Here is a 20,439-nt window from a genome sequence, read left to right on the forward strand (position 1 = left end):
TCGTAACATCTCTGGGAAAATCATCCACAAAAGGTTTGCATCACACTGTTTGCACATGTAAATGAGAAAACTATACTCGCGGAGTTGGTAAACCTGTCTACCGGCACGCAAATGACAGTACAAACACGCCAATTACAGAGGCTTCTGCGTTTATCTGCACCTGACAACACTATGGGAGACCGCGATGGTCTCCCTGTTGCTTCACCTGCCAAAGTTGCTGAATATGTATTACTCTCCTTATTACAGAGTTGTGTGACTCAGTAGCTAGGCCTCTGGAGTCGTATTCCTGGGAAACGTGATTCAAAGCCGCGCATCGTCAATGTGATTTAGAATACAACACGGTCGTTCACGAAAGCAGTTATTTCTGTTTTTCGTGTGCTGTCCCTTGTCTTCCTTAGTTTGACTGTCTTATCCAGTTACTTCAGTCCAACGTTCCCTTGATTTTGTTCTCTCCTTCCTTTACATTGCAGTATCATCACATTACTCGTCTACACGAAAACCCTGACGTTTTCATTAGTCTGAGTATAGATAATTTGTTCGGTGAAGCCCTAAGGCCGGTTTAAGTTCTTGGCAAGTACCAACATACCAGTCAACAGCATTGTCTTACAGCTCCGAGACAAGCAAAACATCCCGTTTGTAGAAGTGTGGCACTTTCTATAACAAACCAACTGCACTGCGTTGCAAAAGAGGTTCAAATGGCTCTGAGCACTATGGGACTTAACTTCTGAGGTCATCAGTCCCTTAGAATTTAGAACTAGTTAAACCTAACTAACCTAAGGACATCACACACATCCATGCCCGAGGCAGGATTCAAACCTGCGACCGTAGTGGTCGCGCGGTTCCAGACTGCAGCCCCTAGAACCGCTCGGCCACTCCGGCCGGCTGCAAAAGAGGGCGAAGCTACCAGAACACATGGTCGGATGTCAATTTACAACGCACATCCAGAAAGTTTCCCGGTGTTGTTTTCTTTAAAGTAGACTATTTCGCTGGGAAAAATGTGCATGCGTAACTGGTCTATGACGTGACAATCGAATGGCGGCCGGACTCGTCCCGGCTGAGTCCAGTATCGCGCCAGCAGTGTCCCGAAATCGCGTCTCTTATTCCTTTTACCGACGCCTGCGAGGTTCGGTAAGTGATGCGGTTCCTTAATGCAAAAACATAGTGGCCATCGAAATTCATCGTCAGCTCTGTCAGTTCCATGGGCAGAACATCATGAGCAAACAGATGGTACGTCGCTGTGTAGGCTTTTTTCCGAGAGTCGTCAAAGTGCCCATTGTGACGAGTACATTCTGCGACCGCCCTCGTCAATGATCACTTGGTTGAGATGGTGCGGCAGCGCATCCTGGTGAGCCGTCGCTTCACGATTACCGAGCTCAGCATCCATTTTCCGCAGGTATCGCGATCCTTGTTGCATGAAATTGTCACTAAGCATCTACTGTTCAAGAAACTGTGTGACAGGTACGTGCCGAAAAACCTGACACTCGAGTACAAAACGAAACGCTTTGGAGCAACACTGACATCTCTACAGTGGTATCAAGACGCCGACGAGTTCCTAGACAGGATCCTCACAGGCAGTGAGACATGGATTTCCTACTTCGTCCCCGGAAACCAAGCAGCAGTCAATGCATTGGCGTCACAGTGGATCTCCGGTCAAGACGAAATTCAGACAGACTGTGTCGGTGCAGAAAGTGATGTGCATGGTGTTCTGGGACAGAGAGGGCTTTGGAATACAAAAGTTGATCTCACGACATGACTAGCGTTTAAATTCTTTTCGCGACTGTTCAAAAAATAGCTCAAACATTGCTATATCTGTGGCCAGCAAAGTTTTTCGTGTAACTATGTTGTCTGTTTAAAAAAAATAGGGAAACACTCTTTCTTGATGCTCGTCGTAACTTCGTACACGCGCACACCATCGCCGATTATGTCAATGATAGGAGCTGCAGTTTCCTGTGACAGGTGGTCCATCCACCAGAGTGCTCGAGTGGTGTTCATATTTAGCGTCGTTATCAGACCTGGGATATTCTGAGTCTTCTGACACCATTGGTCGGAGACTACTAGCAGCCGGTCCACAGAATTTCCGTCCATCCCATGCGTAGGCTGCTCTTATACCATGATAGAAACGTCTCCATTTAGAGTGATACTGTAACCGGAAGTCATAGACTGCTTATGAATGTCATCACAATGTGTTCAGCGGTGAATCACTGTTCTGCACTTCGCCACACGATCATCCTCGACGTTTATAGTGGCGACCTGAGCACAGGTTCCTTGCTTCCAATAGTTTGGAGATGCAAAGCGGTATTATTCTTTGTGTCATGGTGGGGGAGCCATCGGCTATGGCTTCATGTCGCAGCTGGGAGTCATTGAGGAAAACGTGACGGCACAGCGGTGCGCCATGGAATCCTGCGTCCTCACGTGTTATCCTTGACGCGACAGGAACGTGGGCCTATTTTTCAACAGGTTAATGTTCGCTCTCAAGTGGCACCTGTTTGAACGAACCATCTGTGTGGGGCTGAGATATTCCCGTGGCCAGCAAGATCCCCAGATCTATCAGCAATGTAACATGTCGGGGACCTGCCGGGACGTCACAATTCCATCCAGTTGTCAGCATGTCCAGAATATCACGGACTAATTACAACAGTTGTGGGCCATCTCGCCTAAGGATACGATTCGTCAGTTTCACGACACTCTTCCCAAACATATGAGTGCATGCGTCCAGGCCAGAGGGAGTCAACCTCATAATGATGAGGGGGCTCATACTGTCAAGTTACTTTCATGTCAGACCTTCCAAATTTAGGTTCTACGTGATTTCCCTACATTGGACAAGGCAAACGGCGTTATAGTTTCTTTGAAAGGGCGTGACCTATTTCGTTCCACATCCTTGAAAAAATCATAGCTTGTATTCGATCTCCCACACCCGCATTTTCAATGGGGCGTTAAACCCTACACTTCATTCCCTCTTTTTGTTAAGAGAACGCAAATTAACTCTGTTTCAAAAAGCTAGTGACACCAACTCCAATACTAGCGTACATATCGTATACTCGGAAGTCTCTAGCCTAAATAATTTTCTTATAAATAATACTTCTTAACAAAAAATGTACACAGGATTAAACTTCTCAGTAAATAGTACACTAAGAGGGGAAATTTAATCATTACAAAATGCAACAGTGAAACAACTTTATGAGCTTTATGTGTTTCTGTCTTCTGAATTCGAAAATGATACTCAAAACATCGTATCACCCACAGTGTTGGCACCGATCGTATACCTTGCATTACTGATATCACATACTGAAGTAGTACATATATATAATACATGAATCATGCTGGGCCGGCGATTGTGGCCGAGCGGTTCTAGGCGCTTTAGTCCGGAACCGCGCTGCTGCTACGGTCGCAGGTTCGAATCCTGCCTCGGGCATGGATGTGTGTGCTGTCCTTAGGTTACTTAGGTTTAAGTAGTTCTAAGTCTAGGGGACTGATGATCTCATATGTTAAGTCCCATAGTGCTCAGAACCATTTGAAACATTTGAATCATGCTGTAGTTTAAAACAACAACATACTGAGATACGCACTTGCTGAACAGATACTTACAGACAATGTGGTACAAAATATGCACTAACCTTATTCATTCCGTACTTTCTTTGTTGGCATGCCTACATTTTCGAAAAAAATGTATTTGTAACCTTTGTAATTTGTTGTATTGTGTTACAGGCGGGCGAAAACAGAAAGCGTGCACCATCACTAGAAAATAAATGTCTAGGTTACTGAAAAAATCGGAATTGTGTCATCTGAATATGAAACGAATTCTTTCCGCTTCGCATATTTGCACCTATGCGTGCACCTGTATTCCGCAGGCCAGCTTACAGTGTAGAGCGGAGTGTACGAACGTTGCCTCTATCAATTTTCTCCTTTCCTGTTTCATTCTCCAGTGGTGAACAGGAAGAACGATTGTTGGTACACCTTCGCAATAACTAATTTCTCTGATTTTTTTTTTCTTCTCGCCGGTAGGCATCACTTGTTTTGTTAGTCATATCCTTCTTGAATGAGCTACATTTCCTTGTGGTTCATCCAATGAATCGCCTGAAATTTGCTATTTCCTACAATTATTTTATAAAGTCGTTCCAGTTCAGGCCTTTCCGGAGGAACTCAGATATTTTAAGAATGTTAAATTTTCCAGTGAAATGAAATGTACTTATGGCGTTGTTGGCTGGGAGTCCCCTTCCTTATATTTATGCACGATGTGTTATATATACTTACCCCATCTTCCCATTCCATTCGCGGACGGAACACAGGAAGAACGATAGTCGGTAAGTTTCCGAATGAATCCGAATTTAATTTTGGCATCGTCCTCATTACACGGTACATATGTTGGAGAAAGAAATATGTTACCAACCGAGTACCCTGCAGCCTCTCAGTGCAATGCAGAGCAGGTACGTGACATACGAGGAATAGGATACAGAGTAGCCGGGAGAAAGCTGCTTCTTGGAAGCTACAGGAAATTCTGACGCAGCTCTGAGCGGCATCCTTCGAACTTTTCTCGGAGAGTGGTAGAGCGTTGGCTGGTTCGCTTGCAAGAAACATTTCCTGTCTTTTTTCTGCTGGAATAACTGTGAGCAGACTGCTCGTGTACTATTCTCGGCTGTGTTAGCTGTTGTAGTAAACGAACGACATGCTTGGATTAAATGCTCTAACTAATTGTGCAGGTATTTCCTATAGTCAACTTTTTCACGCAGAAGGAAATAGCATTCTATCCACTTAAAGATGTGTATTGCCGTTGCTGCCTGATTATATTGCTCTGGCGTAACTCTACGCTCGTGACACTGGCGCTCGTGAGGAAACATCAGTAGAAGGTGGCGAGGAGGAATGGAAAAGTTTAATTCGAAGGCAAGTTTGCAAATAAAAAATAGGAAAGATAACTGAATAACGGAAAGTCCTGTAACTACCATATTGCTACTGACACTTCCTTTTAGTGTTACGTTTCGAATGTGACATTCGATAGATACGTTCTATCTATTTTTACACTTTCTAATAGGCCGTTCTTCAGACTCTTAACTGCCCGGTGTCACGTATATCGAAGAAAAGTTGTGAATGAGTCATTTACTTTAGCGATGGTAGGAGGGTGTTCAGGGTGTTCTTAGCTTTTACGATGTCCCCACAGAAAAGATTCACGAACATCGACTTCATGGAATCTTAGAGATCGTGCGATGTCCTCCAAACAGTCGGCGAATAGTATCCACTGTTTGTCGAGCTGTCTGATGCGGTATTACATCCTAAAGAAAAAATGTTTTTACAGTCATGAAAGTTTCGTCATGCATAAACTACAGAATGAAAGTGTGCAGTGTTAATAATCTGAGCTGCTGATACTAAAGGTATCATTAATGTTAACTTCGAAAATGTAATGACTGCTGTCACCATAACATGACATGGCGCACCGTGCTATAAACTCTCTTCAAGTAGTCGTTTAAGTGCAAATGGGACCTTCGTCGTCTACGCTCTTTTAAAGTAACAGGCGTCATTGTTGATATCTGAAGAATTTGTGATTTTTAAACGTGGAGCTTGCGACCGAACCGCCGAATCTTTCCATCAGTAAATGGGGTATGTTCTCAACTGACTCGGTTGTTTTTAACCCCCTCCACTGACGGAATGACCCGCTTCCGAATTCCGTATGTATAAAACCAATACGGACTTGTAGCTGTCACGCCTTTGCGCTTACTGCTACGTATTTTAACTGTAAATAACTCAGTCCTAATGGTAAGAGGTAGTAGTGAATTCACAGCTGCCACAAGCTCAGCTCACTTTTACTCCACTCCTACCCTCGCCATTGCACCACATTAACTAGGTGCTACGTGGACCTTGCTAAATTCACTTGCGTATACATTTTTGACCGTTACTCGCCAGTATTTACCTAATGATTAGTACACTCCTAACCGGACTATTTCCCTAAGAGCTGTGATGATTGAACGGGTTCGATCCACGGCCTACAGTGCCCTACAGTTCACACGGTAACACTGCCTACCTGACCCACTTAACTTGGTAGTGAGCTTATGTATCCAATTACCACTGCTAGCCGCAGTGGATAATCCTATCAGCACGACGAGAGCAGCAGACTTACCGTCGAATCCTCCTGAAAATACTTATAACTACGGTCGCCAGCTCTCAAGGAGCAAAAGAATAAATCAATTTTTGGCTCGTTTCAAAGTGAAATGGCTTGAGTTGAATTTAAACTTAATTCTGAATATTACTATTTCTGATCATTCTAGATGATTCTACAAAGCAAATACTCTCTCAATTTCTGTGAGTTGGCTTGGTAATTACTACCAAGACAGTTTATGCAACTTGGGTTAACAAAATTCTATCCTTCAACTTATTTAATGATTTTGGATATTACTCTTTGGACAATTGATACAGAATTAGTTAAGTGACTTTACTTGAAAGGTTACTCAGAAAAATTTAAGTAACTATAAATAGGCGACTCATTCTGGTGTGACCATTGCTCTTTTCAACATTCTTATACGCTAAAGTATTCTACAACCAAAAGAATTGTAAATGAAAGAGGCGATGGTGGCCTCAGTCTGATTTCACTATACTATGTTTGAGGTTACTACACTTTACAATGAACAACATGCGTCGTAATTTTACTCATTACTACTGTATATTCTGTCCTCTGCACTTGCATAAAAGAAAACTGGTATTCTCCTTTTACATGTATACAAAGTTCGACTTAACAATTGCAAGCAGTCTTGCCTTGGGTAGACGTGTCGGTGCTGGTGGTGATATGCATGTGGCTAACGCAGCTCTTCACGCCTCATGCCCTTAATGGCGGCTGGAACTACGAGCTGTAGCACTCGTATAAGCTACTGCACGTCCGCCATAAATCTGGGCGCAGGAACTCTTACAATCAGCCCCAGTGGCATAGAGACGGCTTCGACAACCATTCGTCGGGTTCTACTCCACAAACGGCGACGATATTCGCCTCTTCTCTGTTGCACTATCACTTTTGCGTGAGCACAGTTACACACGTCCGATCATGTCAACACTACCCAGGCCATTCCATTGTTCAGTCCCTGTGTCTCCAGCTACCTCTAGCTACGCTCGTATCACCAAGAGTGGGGGCGTTCCCCTACCACCTTTTTACCGAAATCATTTAGTATTTAAGAATATTTATACACTCCTGGAAATTGAAATAAGAACACCGTGAATTCATTGTCCCAGGAAGGGGAAACTTTATTGACATATTCCTGGGGTCAGATACATCACATGATCACACTGACAGAACGACAGGCACATAGACACAGGCAACAGAGCATGGACAATGTCGGCACTAGTACAGTGTATATCCACCTTTCGCAGCTATGCAGGCTGCTATTCTCCCATGGAGACGATCGTAGAGATGCTGGATGTAGTTCTGTGGAACGGCTTGCCATGCCATTTCCACCTGGCGCCTCAGTTGGACCAGCGTTTGTGCTGGACGTGCAGACCGCGTGAGACGACGCTTCATCCAGTCCCAAACATGCTCAATGGGGGACAGATCCGGAGATCTTGCTGGCCGGGGTAGTTGACTTACACCTTCTAGAGCACGTTGGGTGGCACGGGATACATGCAGACGTGCATTGTCCTGTTGGAACAGCAAATTCCCTTGCCGGTCTAGGAATGGTAGAACGATGGGTTCGATGACGGTTTGGATGTACCGTGCACTATTCAGTGTCCCCTCGACGATCACCAGTGGTGTACGGCCAGTGTAGGAGATCGCTCCCCACACCATGATGCCGGGTGTTGGCCCTGTGTGCCTTGGTCGTATGCAGTCCTGATTGTGGCGCTCACCTGCACGGCGCCAAACACGCATACGACCATCATTGGCACCAAGGCAGAAGCGACTCTCATCGCTGAAGACGACACGTCTCCATTCGTCCCTCCATTCACGCCTGTCGCGACACCACTGGAGGCGGGCTGCACGATGTTGGGGCGTGAGCGGAAGACGGCCTAACGGTGTGCGGGACCGTAGCCCAGCTTCATGGAGACGGTTGCGAATGGTCCTCGCCGATACCCCAGGAGCAACAGTGTCCCTAATTTGCTGGGAAGTGGCGGTGCGGTCCCCTACGGCACTGCGTAGGAATCTACGGTCTTGGCGTGCATCCGTGCGTCGCTGCGGTCCGGTCCCAGGTCGACGGGCACGTGCACCTTCCGCCGACCACTGGCGACAACATCGATGTACTGTGGAGACCTCATGCGCCACGTGTTGAGCAATTCGGCGGTACGTCCACCCGGCCTCCCGCATGGCCACTATACGCCCTCGCTCAAAGTCCGTCAACTGCACATACGGTTCACGTCCACGCTGTCGCGGCATGCTACCAGTGTTAAAGACTGCGATGGAGCTCCGTATGCCACGGCAAACTGGCTGACACTGACGGCGGCGGTGCACAAATGCTGCGCAGCTAGCGCCATTCGACGGCCAACACCGCGGTTCCTGGTGTGTCCGCTGTGCCGTGCGTGTGATCATTGCTTGTACAGCCCTCTCGCAGTGTCCGGAGCAAGTATGGTGGGTCTGACACACCGGTGTCAATGTGTTCTTTTTTCCATTTCCAGGAGTGTATTTATTACCCTGGAGTTCATACCAGTCATGATGATTTACTACTAGCGCTTTACAACATTAAATTATACAGTAATAACTTATAATTACCAAGAAAAAGAATACATTTGACTCCGAGAGCTTAGTGCATTGTCTGACAGGTAGCGCTAATTCCCAGTTTCGCCAATAGATGGCATCAGGGTGCACTCCCTGGCAGTCTCACACAAGCGCGCCCGTTTCCGACGCGCGGGCTCCAAATTACTGTCAGCCCACCATCACTTCAGTTCCGTTACAAGCTGTAATTCGTGTCTGTATAATGGGGACGGAATGTCCCAAAATGTGATACAAAAGGAGGAGGAAGTCGATATAGAAAAACTCCCACGTTTGCGGAAACTACTTTGTCATGCTGATTGGCATCTTGTTTTCCTGAGTGCTGGGAGCACAACCACGGTCTGTATTTTATGATCTGAGGATGGCCAAAGCCGAACAAAGTTGATCATTTCGTTATAAGTAAATATGATTGTCCCTGATAATAAATTAATTTCAAGACATTCAGTCACTATGGTCTCCAGCTCGATGGAATTGTCATTCTTTCCTAAAGGAGAAAACCGTACCATGACGTAATAGATATGTAAACGAACACCGTCTTGATCAAAACGTATTGTTACTGACTACCGGTTTCAATCTGCACTTCAGATCATCTTCAGTTCTAAGTTGGAACAGTGAAAAAGGCAACAACAATAAAGAATTACGAAAGTGTCAAATTACGATACTACCGCCAAACATTGTACAAATAACAGCAAAATATTAGGATCCCACACATACCTGGCGCAGAAAAGTGGTGTTCGTCAAAAACCGTTTAAAACTAACGTGAGATACCATGTATGTGGTGGGGAAAAAAATTCGTGCAGTCACTTGACGTGAGCCTAACTCATACGCTAGCATATTAGAACAGCGTTAGAGAGATTTGTTCGTCATAAAATAAAATAAATAATGAAAATTAAAAGAGACACTTTAATGAAATACATTCCGGTATGTATGATGCATTACAGAAAAAAGATAAAATGCAAAGGCAATAAACAACCTCACAGTACACTATGTATGGTTCACTGTTATTCTTGTTTCCGTATTTTAGAAGACAGTGCAAGGTCAACAAACATATAAAATTTGCTTACCTTTAATCAGCCATCTGTTAAAATACAACCATGGGGTTCACCAGCTCCTGGGCTGCAAACCCCTACCGTTCCATCAAGATGAACACCGAGGGACCTATATGGCACTCACAATAGAGCAATACTAAGTATTACTTGGTTTGTTTCTCAGAATACATCTTGTCATCGTTTCTTCCACGGTGGCTAACTGCTTGATAAGCCAGAGTGCAATCAGCTGAATCCAAAAGTAGACTTAGGGCTACCAAAGATCGCTTCATCGGCCACTAGCGCAGGCTGGTGACTCAGAGTGTGGTGAGTTGCCCATCCATTGTCGCTTCCGGTAGGCTGGGTTGCTAAGGCTGAGGGATGAGAGCGGTGCGTGTGTGTTTAGCTCATGCGCTGTCCTGAGAGTACTCTGTCCTTCTCGGGTCACTGCCCATGTTATCCCATCAGATGGATCACGATGTCAGACGCCGTGATGTGGCGTTGTATGCTGATATTGGCTCTCCAGTTCGGTGGCAATCTGACCCGAATGGTGCTAAAGTTTCAGGGCCGTTGGTGCCCTGAATCGGAACAGTGCTGGTAGACTTGTGGACTGCTCATCAGCGGCGTCTTCGGTAATGAATAGTGGTTAATAGTCATCCATGGCTACAGTGCAGTGGTCATCACATCAGGCAGCAAGAGTATGACCGATACTGGAAGAATTTCACACGACTTGCTACAATATAGTAATTAGATAATTGAGTGCAAACGATGTGTACACCATCAATCCTACTGATAGAGTGCCTCTAAGCTAGCAGGGTGTAGTATTTTTGCTTCACGACGTCATTATCAATGACTGAATCGATTTTACTCATTACGAGTCGTCAGTGGTGCTTAGTTTTGCTGCATTGGCTTAATTTCTGTCAGCATCGTAACAGCTTCGTCAAACCCCCGATAGGTATTGTTGCTCCTTAATTTCAATCCCAAAGAAAACGGGTGTTGACAGATGTGAAAATTACCGAACTACCAGTTTAATAAGCCACAGGTGCAAAATACTAACGCGAATTCTTTACAGACGAATGGAAAAAGTGATAGAAGCCGACCTCGGGGATGATCTGTTTGGATTCCATAGAATCTATTATCTTAGAAAATAGATATAGGAAAGGCATACGCCGACCGGAGTGGCCGTGCGGTTCTAGGCGCTACAGTCTGGAACCGCGGGACCGCTACGGTCGCAGGTTCGAATCCTGCCTCGGACATGGATGTGTGTGATGTCCTTAGGTTAGTTAGGTTTAAGTAGTTCTAAGTTCTAGGGGACTGATGACCACAGCAGTTAAGTCCCATAGTGCTCAGAGCCATTTGAACCATTTGAAAGGCATACCTACGTTTCTAGCATTTATAGACTGAGAGAAAGCTTTTGACAATGTTGACTGGAATACCCTCTTTCAAATTCTGGAGGTGGCAGGGGTAAAATACAGAGAGCGAAAGGCTATTTCCAATTTGTACAGAAACAAGATGGCAGTTATAAGAGTCGAGGGGCATGAAAGGGAAGCAGTGGTTGGGAAGGGAGTGACACAGGGTTGTAGCCTCTCCCCGATGTTATTCAAACTGTGTGTTGAGCAAGCAGTAAGGGAAACAAAAGAAAAATTCCGAGTAGGAATTAAAATCCGTGGAGAAGGAATAAAAACTTTGAGGTTCGGCGATGACATTGTAATTCCGTCAGAGACAGCAAAGGACCTGGAAGAGCAGCTGAACGGAATGGAAGTGTCTTGAAAGGAGGATATAAGATGAACATCAACAAAAGCAAAACGAGGATAATGAAATGTAGACGAATTAAGTCGGGTGACGTTGAGGGAATTAGATTAGGAAATGAGACGCTTAAAGTAGTAGATGAGTTTTGCTATTTGGGGAACAAAATAACTGATGATGGTCGAAGTAGTGAGGATATAAAATGTAGACTGGCAATGGCAAGGAAAGCGTTTTTCAAGAAGAGAAATTTGTTAACATCGAGTATAGATTTAAGTGTCAGGAAGTCGTTTCTGAAAGTACTTGCATGGAGTGTAGCTATGTATGGAAGTGAAACATGGACAATAAATAGTTTGGACAAGAAGAGAATAGAAGCTTTCGAAATGTGGTGCTACAGAAGAATGCTGAAGATTAGATGGGTAGATCACGCCCTGGGAATAATCCGTTCTTTTGAGGAGGTACTGAATAGAATTTGGGAGAAGAGAAATTTGTGGCACAACTTGACTATCGGTTGGTAGGACATATTCTGAGGCATCAAGGGATCTCCGGTATTGGAGGGCAGCGTGGAGGGTAAAAATCGTAGAGGGAGACCAAGAGATGAATACACTAAGCAGATTCAGAAGGATTTAGGTTGCAGTAGGTACTGGGAGATGAAGAAGCTTGCGCAGGATAGATTAGTATGGAGAACTGCATCAAACCAGTCTCTGAACTGAAGACCACTTCAGACAACAACCTTGTGCATCTTACATAAAGTAACAGGAGTAACGGAGGCAGGTTGGTCTGCACTTGTCTTACACTTTTCTGCTGAGCTCGCTGGCAGTCACACACATAAATGCTGTTGTCTTACTCTTGGTGACCAACTAAGTGTGTCGAAATGTTTACACCCAGCGGTTGGCTCATGCTGATAATTTCGTGTGCTTGAACTATGCCTGGTTGTAGGGTCTCTGAAGAAACTTCTCTTTCCCGTTTTCTTACTATCTTGACGCATAACACAACTTCAAGAATTTGTCTTTAGACTAATAAACAGAAATAAAAGTTACATCAAAGACTCTTTCTGTAGATGAGAAAAGGATGAGAAGAAAAGGAATTTAGTAAAAGAAATAATTAAGACTTTAAGCGAAAAGTTTCTATAACTTTTCGAAGGTGTTAAATGATAGTACTCTGAGAAAACAGTGGCCGCTAGAGTGTGCCACCTCCCACTGCAGGTTGAGTGGCGAGCGATGCGGTAGCGTGTTAATGCAGATCACAGCCAGCTAGCGTTATAACCACACCTATGTACGCGGAACGAGGAAGAACAGGCATGACACATCTACTGAAGAACTTCGTCCTAAATATTCAAATAAGCGTTACAGGAAAGTTTATTCCGTTCGTTAAGCTTCTCGTCTCGTTCTTTTAATTTTGCAGTATAAATTTCAACCTCTTCAAGCACGACAAGATACCCACCACTCGAGCAGCTCCCATAACCCACTATTTCTGTTGTCAGTGCTAAGCAGTGCTTGAGATGATGTAAACAACAATGCCGCTGGACAGTGGGTGACTGGAAGCGAGTGATTTAGAGAGAATGCAAGAAATACGTACAGAAATGTCTCCATATGGATTAGGAATGGGACGTGGGCAGAAAACATCAAAGAAGTGAGAGAGACCTAATGTTGATTTCATATGACCACCGGAGACGCCGACGAGATTCTGTGCAGTGCCAAATATGCATCTGGTGGCCAGAATTGGAACTATTTTTTTCCAGCGTAAATCAGTTCCGAATTAACGCATTAGCATATCTGCCAAGCTCCCCTGCCATACGATAATTACAACCTACACTAAACAGCCGTGAGCAGCAGCACTTTAATTATAAAGAACTGGTATTATCCCAAGAATAAATTTAAAATATCCTCAATCTTCCTGTTATGACCAAAGTTCTTTGGGAGGTTTTCCTTGATTGTGAAGTAAACGGTGGAACTACAGATCCTCCCGCAATTTTCACATTACCACGAGGGGTAGAGAATGAAAGTATTAAAAGATAATCTCTGAAAGGGCACATCATAGTTTCGATACATGACGTCTGTAATGTGCACTGTCTTATGTTCCTGACACCTCTGGTGCTATCTCTTACAAAAACAGTGTTAGCTTTGATAACAGTAATTGTCTAAAGTGTTGTCAGAGTACAAGTGTGATGCAGCCCTCGACGCTACTGTATCCCATGCAAGCTGCTTCTTCTCTGCATTACTATTGCAACCTGCTTTCATTTGAAGCTGGTTGTTGAATTAAAACCTTGGTCTTCATTTATACGAATAATTTTCATCACCATCACCCACACATAATTTCCCTCCATTACTAAATTGATGAATTCTCGACACCTCAGATTATATCCCAGCAAACATAAGCAGTCCGGCAACGCAGTTTTTGGTGCAATTTGTAAGTACAAGTGGCCTACATCAGGGGAAAATTACATTCAGGACAGACCTATTGTTCTCCTTCGATTGAGAGGCCCTTAACCTACTGTTCTGTTAAGTGGATTATGACGCCCTGGGAATAATCCGTTCTTTTGAGTGACAGGTCCTTAACCTATTGTACGGTTAACTGGTTTTCCAAGAAACCCCCACCCCCTCCCCCTCTTCTTCACCCCTCTGGGAACTCCCCTTGCCGATACAAGCACAATTTTTATATCAATTTGATAAATTAATGAATTAAATCCATCAATTAACGATCCCTCTATTCTGGAAAATACCCCCACCCTCCATTCCCCCACCTGGACACTGATAAGGAAAAAAGGCTCAGTTAATTGGTCATTAGGTGGGAAATCGATTGCAGTGTACTGAATATTGTCTAGCAATTTAGGCAGTGTATGTAATATTTTTTATTTAAAAATTTTTGGGATACAAGACCGGGGTATAGAATATAGATTAATTATTCATTTATTTTTGTATAGAATTTCCTGGAAATTGAATGCAGCGTATGGAATATTGGTAAACAATTTATACAATGTGTAGAATATTGATTATTTAAGTAATTTTTGGGATACGAGACCAAGAAAGGAAAATAGTTCATTTACTTAAAAAAGTTGAGAAATTGGATGCAGTGAATGGAATACTGTTTATTTACACTATTTACGTAATAGAAGGTGGTTTATGAAATATAGTTTATTTAAAAAAATTGTCAGGAAATCGATTGTAGTATGGAATCTTTAAAGACTTGAGACACATTTTTATGCTGATCGCACATGGAAACTCTGAGTGGGCTTGGTTTATATACGCTGCCTGAGTCATGGATGTTAAGGCTCTTATTTCTTTATTTTCCTCACTTTTCGAAGCACACTGGTGTCTAAGCACAGATGGGAAAACAACAACAATTACATATCTAAAAGTTCATGACATATTTCGAAACCCATCACCACTTTCTCCTGATGAACAAATTACTAGAATCTCAGCAGCAAACTATTATGTACAGATCAAGAAACATACAGCAGTAATATTGCACTGACAGTTAAACCCTACAAAAGGGGTCTACAGGTCATGAATGGAATGAAGTGTGGTATAGTAGTCACCGTTTTGGTCTTCCGTGCATGTGTCTATTGACATTGCACTACCATGAAAGTCAAAATCGCCCAATGTCCTAATTACCGATCGCGTTACTAAGTTCCACCGACTATGGACGGTATATCGGCCTCCACTGATCTTGCGGACACCAAACAAAGCACCAAGTGGTGGCATTCTGTTGATCAGGAAATTCCAGACTCGTTTTTTGCCTCTGTCTTTCCCAAAAGGCCACTCCCTGTTTTCCTGTGTGAATCAATGACACGAAGCATGCAGACTGAGGTTTCCATCTCTCCTCAGAATACAGTGTTCCTACTGACTAATGCTGGACACAAAGGGAGAGCCGAGGCAATTTCTAGAGTGAAATAATCCATTTGCACTAGCTGTATAACAATTTACAGGAGTCAAAGAGATGGCTTAGAATGGACACCTCTGCCTTACAGTGATCCTTCTTCATAATAAAAAGCATTTTCAACGTTTGAGTATCACATGCAAACGTTATGCAAATCAAGTAATGAAACACAAGTTTGTTTGTGTGGCCATCCTCAGCAGGAAGCATATAAATACTTGTTTTGTAAATAAAACTGCCTTTTCCTGCTGCTAGTTAGTTTATTTATCCCATACACGATCCGCCTTCTCGTGTTCTAAGGCATCATCAGTGGGATCTATAACGATACAGTTTTGTTAGTTTTAGATTATTGAACAGTTCACTTCTCGATTTTGTTTGTAAAAACGGTAATTACTTACGATTTGCTGATCTGCGTTTCCTCACATCTGGTCTGGAGGTCGTACTACCACTTTTGTGTTCTTGCCTTCCACACACTGTTCACCATGTTTCTCACTCTTTTTTTGTGATGGACTACTGTTCTTTTGTCACTCGATACAACTATTTCGTCGTACACTGTTTTTCACAACGTAAATATTGCGACTCCTTTACGTGTTTCATCTTCCTTGGGATGTTTACCTATTTGTTGCCAACCTAACGAAGTTTCCTCCTTTGTTCTCATGGGGTATATCAGTTGTATAGAATAACCTTCGATTCGTAAACGGTTGCGTGTTCTGTTTGTGCCTTAGAGCACTATCTATCTGCATTCGTTACCAGCGAACCACTCCAAACCATAGTCATCAGAGAACTTTCAACTCATGTGTGATGAAACATGTCGGTCAATGGAAAACATGTTTTTGTACCCTCCTCTTGATGAACGAAGGTGTATGTGAAGTACTCCATTTCTCTGCTACATCTTGGACGTAAATTGAGTCTTCAGTTTCAAATAGGTACGAAACGACTGTTACTATACTTTTAATGTTCGTCCTATCCTAAATGCATGCAAGTGGATCATCAGGGAGAGGGAAAGTCTTAGGATTTTTTAGTATGATGGTGTGTAAGATGGGCAAACATTATCGTAGAAAATCAAATAGCATATGGGTATGTCAACAATATGACCATATACATACGGAAAATTGTGGAAAAAATATGGAAAATGACAAACTCGGCAAAATTAGTGGAAAACCTTTTATAATCACGAAAAACTGACATGAAATACTTAAAAACTGAGGGAAATATCTTAAAATACATAATATAGTGAAATGCTAGTAAAATTATGGTAACTGACTGAGAATATACACAATCAGAGACAGATACCATGAAAAGAGTACTGAGCAAAATCAATAAAATTGTGTGTTTTGGGGGGGGAGGGAAGACTGATGCTGCACATAGACACCTTAACAGTGGAGACAGTAGGCATTCTAAAGACGAGGGTTCGATTCCCGACGGGGTCAGGGATTCTCTCTGCCTCGTGATGACTGGGTGTTGTGTGATGTCCTTAGGTTAGTTAGGTTTAAGTAGTTCTAAGTTCTAGGGGACTGATGACCTCAGAAGTTAAGTCCCATAGTGCTCAGAGCCATTTGAACCAAAGACGAGACGTCAAGCAAAACGGCAGTATTATCCTGCTTATGAGCAATACAGCCTAACATTGGGCAATGACTTCTGTGTGGAAGAGGAAAGTTACCAGGGGTGGTGGTAAACTGTGTTAAGACTGTTACTTCTCCTCTGGCTACTGATTGTAGTTCATTTCCTTCTAAGATGTCTGTTGCTTCTTCATATGCATTGTCAACTGTGGACTATCATTTTATAGGGCATATATATATATATATATATATATATATATATGTGAATATATCATAATTTCTGAATCATAATCGGACTTGAACTTCATGAACAGTGGGCATCATACTACTCTGGAAACTTATGTAGTGTTTTTGTTATAAAAAATCTATGTTTTCTTTGGTGTGTAAGGAAGTAGTTTTATCACTTTACAGTTTTTCACCATCGTTTATTGTAGAGAGAATTTATATCATGAGCTGGGAATGTATTTCTTGTATAGCAATATTAACAGCGTTGCATCCCTCACAAGTAGTAGGTCGGAAGCTGCACCGTCCTAGCATTATAGCATGTTTTAAGTACAAAACTGGGTAGCCTTAGATACGTATGTGTTTAGGTTCCACGATCATTGCTCTCTTACCAATAGCCGGCCGTTGTGGCCGAGCGGTTCTAGGCGCTTCAGTCCGGAACCACACTGCTGCTACGGTCGCAGGTTCGAGTCCTGCCTCAGGAATGGATGTGTGTGCTGTCCTTAGGTTAGTTAGGTTTAAATAGTTTTAAGTCTAGAGGACTGCTGACCTCAGATGTTAAGTCCCACAGTGCTCAGAGCCATTTGAACCATCTTACCAATACCATCTTGGTGCTGACCTCAGATACTAGAACAATGCTTTTGAATTGATGGTGCAGTTTATTTGCATAAAATGCTTCATACTACGTCCGTCTGGAGCGCCATCATGCATAAACCACACGTTTCCTCTACATAACTGTCTCTTATATCATCACAACACTCTCATAACTGCTATACATTGATAAGAGGTGCTAACCTCCTCGACATGTGCGCATCTGGAGAGATCTTGTGCACTTGGATGGGTGCCATAAGACTGGTGCGGAAAAGTTATAGACTTGCCTTACTCTGTTCCTTCACAAGAAGTGGAATGTAGTGCTCTATTTTCGCTCAGCTGCAAACTAAATCGGTGACAGTGTTGAAAGATCTCCTTGTGTTGTCTTTGACAAAACAGGGACTACAATCTCCAACTTTATCATAACAATGTGAGAATGCTCTGTGACTCCCATCCATATAGGGAAAGATGGGCAACCGTAATCGTAAATTATGCACCATATCGAAGTGCTTGAAATATGTAGATTGGTATAGGATGCTGTCTGGTATACTTTGGTATGTATATGTTCAAGAATTAATGATGAATATATGTACTGTACATTCACAGGCCATTATATGGTACTTGGAAAGTAGTAGAGGGGTGGCTTAGGGATGGTACAGAAATTGAAAAGCATGCTGCTGCATAATTTGTCAGGGTTAAAATTATGGAAAAACTAGTAAAATTGCTGAAATTGATTGCGCTATCAAATGTTGTGCTTATTACAGTACATATATTACAGTGCATTGTCTTCCCCATTCCATCTGTCCACTGGTACTCTGTTGATTGCCACTTAATGATTGACTGATATCACTTCTGTGAGATGGAGAGAGAATATAGTGGGAGCCACATCCTCAGGGGATGGCCCACACTGAAACAGAGATCATGTACATGACTGCAATATGAGGGATCAATCGAAATGGAACACCTTCACATCTGCTACCACATCACTGTGAAAGATGACTTTAAATGTAGAGGTCATAAATCATGCTTGAACAGCTGTTTGGAAACGACCCACTCCTGCAGTTTCCATATGTTACAATGTCTTCTGCATTTTTTGTCAATAAGAAACGCAGCCTGTGTCTTATTTCAATCGATTTGTGTGCATTTTAGAAGCAGTTGTGGCATAATTTACATCATGCAATGTCCTGTTTTCTGTAAGAATCGATGGACTGAGACATGTAAATGTCAGTTTAGCACCTGACACAGACCTCAGTCATGGTGGAAAAATCAAAATAATGGGGGTGGTGTATACAACTGTAGTCATACATTGCTTGGATGTGTTACAGCAGAAAAAAACAATGTATCAAACAAGAACAGGGACCCTCTCTCGCAATTAATAGTCTGTGGGATATGGTTCTCCTACAGCTCATGTGACAAAACATTACAATGGTCTGTAGAAGCGACTTCGATCACAAGCCACCCACTTCAGTGAACCAATACCTGTATATTTAATATTTTCTGACTGTAGCAGCAAATATAAACTAAGCCCACTCAGGCTTGCCATCCATGCTCAGAAAAAAACAGCACCTCAGGTGTTTAAATATTTTATACTGCAATTGATTTCCTGACAAATTCTTTAGGTAAACTATATTCTATAAACCACCCTGTATCTTTAAATTTTTTAAATAAACCGAATTACATACACTACAGTCAGTTTCCCAACAAATTCCTTACTCAGTTAAATAAACTATGTTCCCATAAATTATTTGAGTAAACAATTTTTCACACATTGTCTAAATTGTTGACACAATATTCTATACACTGCAATCGACTTCACGCGAAATTCTTGAAATGAATTAATAAATAAATTGAATTCCATGCACAGTCTTGTATCCCAAAAATTGTTTGAATAAGCAATTTTCTGCACATTGTCTGAGTTGTTTAAATAATATTTAATACACTGCAATCAATTTCCCACCTTATGGTCTATCAACGAAGTCTTCTTCCCGCGAACTTCCAGGTGTGGGAGAGTAGAGGGAGGGCTGTGGGTTTCGTGGATGGAGAGGGGTTAATTAATTGGTCTATTTAATTAATTAGTCGATCAAATTGATGTCAAAAGTGTTCTTGTATCAGCGAGGAGAGCTCCCATAAGAGTGGGGGAGGAGGGAAGGGGTAGGGGTTTCTTGGAAAACCACTTAACTGAACAAGAGGTTAAGGATCTGCAGTCAAAAGGATGGATTATCCCCAGGGGGTCATAATCCACTTGCCGGCCAGGGTGGCTGAGCGGTTCTAGGCACTACAGTCTGGAACCGCGCTACCGCTATGGTCGCATGTTCCCATCCTGCCTCAGGCATGGCTGTCTGTGATGTCCTTAGGTTGGTTAGGTTTAAGTAGTTCTAAGTTCTAGGGGACTGATGACCACAGAAGTTAAGTCCCATAGTGCTCAGAGCCATTTGAACCAAAATCCACTTAAGAGAACAATAGGTTAAGGACCAGTCAATCAAAAGAGAACAATTGGTTTTCCTCTGAATGTTTATTTGCCACTTATTTACGCAACCTGCAGTAAGAAATTGCTCCAAAATCTGCTTTGTCTCACTACTGGCATCTCCCTCTTTTAGTAAAGTTCTACCGTAAACCTATGTTTTCACCTCTTTGATGCACTACCTCCTCATCAGCTTTTCATTCTGTCCATCTATTATCCAGCACTCCTCATTAGTACCACAGCAGAAAAGCTATTTTCTAATTGCCTAAACTGCTTCACGTTGGTACAAGG

The sequence above is a fragment of the Schistocerca cancellata genome, chromosome 5 (assembly GCF_023864275.1).
Source record: "Schistocerca cancellata isolate TAMUIC-IGC-003103 chromosome 5, iqSchCanc2.1, whole genome shotgun sequence".
NCBI lineage: Eukaryota > Metazoa > Arthropoda > Insecta > Orthoptera > Acrididae > Schistocerca > Schistocerca cancellata.